We start from the raw sequence: 6000 nt of genomic DNA, 5'->3' as shown, positions 1-6000 counted from the left end.
TGTGTGCATATATCTGTGTTTATGGTTTCCAGCATGCACGTTGATCATCCTCAAAGTGACAGACAGAGGTTGACAAGAAACAGAGAGAAACAAGAGGGAGGAGAGGGGAAATAAAGGGGCGGGACTACTCACATGGCTGTCAAAGGAGGTGATTGATTTTCCGCCCCCTGTTATCGAGGCCTGCAGCCATGAGGACCCCTAATACCCCCTGTCTGACACACACTATCAGCAGTGCAATGCCCAGAAATAGGCCTATCAAGTATCATTTGTTTCCCTCCCTCTCTCTCTCTCTCACGTGGTCATAACAAATATCTAATCAGCATAGTTGGCTCTGTCTGCATGGAGCAGAGAGAGTAGAAGAAAGGGAAAACGTAGTTGGCTTGGTTTGCCTGTAGCTGACAGAACACAAGAAAGAGACAAAAAAATCAGTTACGAACCCGAGCATGGTTGATCGAGGAGCCGAGATGATTCAGAAAAGCAAGATGGATGCATCTAAATGGATGCCTCTGGGCATTTCTATTTCATCTCACATCTTTCTGTTTATCTCAGACTGTGCTGAATTCTGATCTGAGGAAAGAATCAAACCCCAGAGTTGATAGCCTCTGAGTTAGACTGCTGTAAATGAGGGGACGAGGGGAAATTAATAGTGGAAGTGTGGTAACAAAAGGCAAAACCGTGAAACCCCTGCATCGCTCTCTTCCTCACACTTCCTCTTTCTCTCCCTGCCTTCACCTCGCTTTCCTTTTCTTGCCTCTTGTTCCATGCCTTCTTTAACCCCCTCTTGAATGATTTCTTTTTTTCCCCTAAATTTTCTACAAAGGACTTGTGTAATTTTGCCATTACTCATATTATTGCTGGTGGCTGCAAACTGAGTCTTGGCTCGATTCCTCAGGGGTAATTGGAAACTGCAGGTGTGAGAGGGCACATTAGCATACACAAGCCTTGCACAGCACACTGCTTCAGTCCTAATGGCAGCATGAAAATACATCTATCAAGCTAATGCCGAAGAGATGGATGTGTACTGTAGTTACACCACTGAGACCAGCCATAAAAATGTGACATCCTGTGGTGTTAGTGAGCTTGTGCACTCTTTTCCCAAAGTATGGCTCCGTATGTTTGTGTGTTCCTGAGACACAGAAAGAGCAAATTGATACTGAGCATCTGATGCGATCTTTTAATATAAAGAAAATGCACATGTTGATCATATGACATGTGGACTGTGGACTGGATTTGTTTAGCTCAGAACAGCAGAGGAATTAATGTTTTATGGATTCAATTAACAGCTACAGGTTTCTAGTGAGACAATATTAATTTCAAGTTGCAGATCTTGTGAGGGGTCCCTAGGTCACCAGCTTCGGTTCTGACACAAACTATCTCTGGTCCGAAGTATGCCAGTGCTACTCTGACATATATGATATGGAATTCACTCCAGATCCAGAAATTGCAACCATAGGTTGGTTGACTGAACATAGTAATATCCTGCATACGGAACAAATTAGATATGATTTTGCTGGAAAAGTTTATTAGATATATCACCTACTTGACTGGATGGCCTGGGAACATTTCTGGAGACCTGAGTGTTTACTATTTTTTTCTAATGTTTATTTCTTATACTGTTTTGCGCTAAAATGTGTATATGTGTGGGTGTATATTACATTTTTTACTTTACACATGATTATTGCTGTCTGAATCCGGCTTTTACCTAACCATGGAATACTGTGAGAGGGATAGTGATTGCCCACAGGCTCTTATTTGAATTATGCTATACAGGGTGCTCTGTCAAGACAGTCTATAGACATTACAATCGGCTGATGTGTGAAATGAAACAATGAGATGTATGGGATAACTTTTAATTTAATAACTTGTTATCTAAGACTGCTGCAGTAACCTGTCTTCCTTTTGTTTTTTAATTTCATAGCTATTTTTTTCTTTCTTTGTGTATTGTATATATATATATATATATATATATATATATATATATATATATATATATATATATATATATATATGGGAATGCACTGACAGTAACCAATAAAGGCCATCAGACTAGTCTAGTTAGAACAAATTGTGATGATATTTCAGTATTTTAAGAACATGTGATGGAAAAGGAACAGCTGAACACATTAGAGGCCTATTCTATCCATTCAAAGAGGGAAATGGATTAAAAATTCTCAATTCAGGCTCAAAGTATTTGTATTAAAGAAGTATTGTGGCTAAATTACATCTCTACTGATGTAGTTTTGGATTGAATTTGAACTGTCTGTCATGTAATGAAAAATGCCAACAATCTTATCTTTAGCAAATGTTTCACAGTATGAAGGTGAAAAGAGTATTCACAACTGTCCATCATGTTAAATGGGATGTTAATTATACTGTAGTCTTGTACTTTTTTGGCATTTCTAAATCTGAATTCTTTATTAATTCATCATTTAGTAATCGCTCCACTCCACACATGGTTTTCATAAAGCCTGAAGGACATGTCAAAAGTTTGTTTTGCAGAAAATCTGATATGTAGTATTGCGTAGCACTCTATGTGAACCAACAAAAAACAACAAAGAAAAAATAAAAGATTAAAGAAAAAATAATCATGTCCATTTGCACTGGTACGATAAATCATTATTTTGACTAATACTTTTGCCAGGAACATCTGAATGAAATTATATTGACTTTGAAAACCTTACACTTTAGCCATTGTGGTGCCACCTGTTGGTCAATTTTTACATTCTCTGTAAAGCATGACATACTTTCAGTTACTGCGGCCCTTCAGTTCAAATATACAAATAAATACATGAAATTACTAACTTTACAGAGGTCTGTTATGTCTATATTTGTGAGGGTTCTTCTGACAGATTTAGAAGCTTCAGTAAAAAAAAAAGTCATATCCCATTATTAGTTACAGGCAAAATGTCATTTGAAAATTGAGTGACATTTAAATATGTAATGACATCATCATGTTGTGTCTTTCAACACAGGCCGAAATAATGTATCCAAATCTCATTAATTTTTGATCACCTTAGTCAACAGATAATTTCTGCCAAATGATGAAGACAGTCACCAAATTCAAAATTCCAGAAAATCCAACTTGGCAGATGTGGATGGCAACATTGTAGAACATAATTGACTTTGACTTCTTTGAATAATGTGTGTTGAGAAATTATGATGGCTCTGATTGATTACTGAGGGGCAGAGCTGGCGTCAACATAATCACTGATACCAGAAAACTCACAAACGTATGCGCAGTAGGGCAGAATCAGAAAACATTTGTCGGTGTTATTTATTTAATAAGAAGAAAAATACAAGATTTGTGAGTGCTTGCCCTACTTATTTGTGAACACTGGAGAACATACAGATGGGGGACAAATTAAAGGAAAAACCTGAATAAAAGAGTGGAGAAACATATCAAATGCAGATGCTTCTGTGCACCAGTTTGAAAATGATGTGAATAAAATGCTACAGCCTTTACAATCACCAGATATCAACCCAGTTTCACACCTTTGGAAGATTTTGGACCAAAATGTAAGACATCGCTCTCCACCACCATCTCCATAAGACCAAATTATATCATATAAACTTTCATCTTCACATCTATTTAGTGATGTCTATGACTGTCTCTGATGCTATATGTCCTTTTGTTATGTCTGGCTATGTTTGTTTTTCTTTCTATCTGCTGTACTCAGGTCTCTCTTGCAAAAGAGATCTCGATCTCAATGAGATTACCTGATTAAATAAAGTTGTTTATGTAAAGGAGCGAATATCTTGAGGAGGAATGGTGTTCATCCCTCCAACAGAGTTTTACGGACTTGGCAAGCTTGCAAAATACTGTGCTGTCTCTGTTATCATTGGCAGCCATCATATATGGCGCAGACTCTGCTACTTATGTCCCTGACAACTGCTGTATGTTTTGTATTGTGAAGACCTATGCCACTGGTCCATGATCTTGTGAATGTACTCTACTGCATCTCCAATATTTGTGTCTTTCTACTGTTCTTTTCTATGTGGACATAAATTGTTAATGTGTGTGTGTGTGTGTGCATGTGTCTGTTTGTGCTTGTGAAAGCATGTGTGTGCTGTGTGTGTCTAGGTCACTCATTGTCCTTCAGGTTGTGGTATGTTGATATATACTGGGCAGCAAGATATGCACTGTCTCCTTCTCCTAGGAGTATTTTTAATTTTTAGGGGCCATTTGAAAGCTGAAATTACAGATCTGAACTTGTCAAAGTAAATGTTCCTTATTTCATTCAATGTTTTACTTTCTCTCTCTCTGTGTGTGTGTGTGATGTATAATAACTTATAGCAATCTAATCTAACCTACATGAGGAATCTATCTAGAGTATCAAGCTATCATCATGAGAGTTTCCTCTGTGTTGACCATGTACTCACAGGGAATTATACAATACTAGAAAACTTTATGATAATTAATCCACCTCAAAATGCCATGAGTGTAGAGAATAAAAGAACAGCATGAATATCAAATTCTCAAGTACTGTAATGAAATCCAAATTGTCGTAAGTAATCGCAGGATCTTTTGTAAATCTGGATATCAAGAGTGCCACTGTGGCACACTTTGCCACCAAAAAAGAGAAGTCTAAAGCAGGGCAACCAATTTCTTCCTAGGAGGTGAAATAATGACCCATTTGGACCCCCATAGTGTGTGCATAGGGTGTATGCCCCTTCAACTTGCAAACCATAGTCGTGTGTTATTACCATATCCACACATACACACACATACACAGACTTGCACGGTCTTTCTTTGTCCTGTCTGCAGTCTGCAGTTTTTCTTGTCTATAGAACAGCTTGTTAAACAGTGACATCCATTGACTCCCAGACCCCCCGCTGAGCACATCTCACTGCAGTTAGGGCTTCATGGAAGCAAACCAGCCACTCCACTTCTTCAGAAAGGCTGTAGTTACTTCACAGTGACTCAAACTGCCTCACAGAGCATGCATGTGCACAGTGAATATACAGAGGGATAAATAAACATAGGTCAGAGGGCAAAACATTAAAAGAAGAAGAGAATGAAAAGTGAGAACATAATGCTCATAGATGGTTTGATCCGCCAGTCCACCTGTTGTTAGTATGGACATGAAACCCACCATGACATGTAAATACCTGCCTGTTGGCAAACTTAGAAAAATACCAAACCAGAATCAACAGTTAATAAAAATCAAAATTACATTAACATGGTCTTTTTAATTTTCTCACAACTGCACCTTTTCAGGAGAATATAAATATTTACCTATTACCTAAATACATCAGTGGTTCTGATGCAAATGGGTATTAAATGTATTCAATGCCCAGTGAAAAAGAAGTGGCTCTGCTTTGTATAATTGCATATACTTAGTGTTACACCACTGCTATCTACCATGCTGTTCTTTTCTTTATTCTAAATAAATTGCTGTAGCTGCTGCTGGAAATACAAGATGTATAATCTGCGATTATAAATAAAATGACACTTGAAAAAAAGCCACCTGTCCTTGGCAATGTAATATATATATATATAACTGTAATTGTTTCAGAAGACATTGTCACTGACCATTTGATATGAGCGAGGGCCACTGTAACTCATGGGGACACTGTACATTATCTGACATCTGCTAACACAAAGAGACTCTTAGTGGATTTATAGCAACTTTTTTAAAATTTTACTATCAAGAGTTTTATTCTAATTTTTTTTTCTTTTTAAAATGTAAAAGAAACAGATTACAGGTTCTTCCCACATATTCTTTCTCTTTAGTTTCCTAATAAATTCCTTTCTTATTGTTTGCATCACACGTAACCAAATCTCACACACACATGTCACATATATCCTGAATGGTTTCTATGCATATAAGTTCAGCAGTGGTGTAGCACAAAAATGTGGGTCACATTCATATGCTGCCTCAGTGGGCCCCCTTACCTTTTACCACATCCATTGTCACACCTGTACATATAACTGAATCAACAAGGAAACACCTGTAGTGGTTATTAGGGTAATGAAGTGTTTATAACACTACAACTGAA

This window comes from Siniperca chuatsi, linkage group LG12 (assembly GCF_020085105.1).
Source record: "Siniperca chuatsi isolate FFG_IHB_CAS linkage group LG12, ASM2008510v1, whole genome shotgun sequence".
Taxonomy (NCBI): Eukaryota; Metazoa; Chordata; class Actinopteri; order Centrarchiformes; family Sinipercidae; genus Siniperca; species Siniperca chuatsi.
This window is presented reverse-complemented; position numbering follows the sequence as displayed.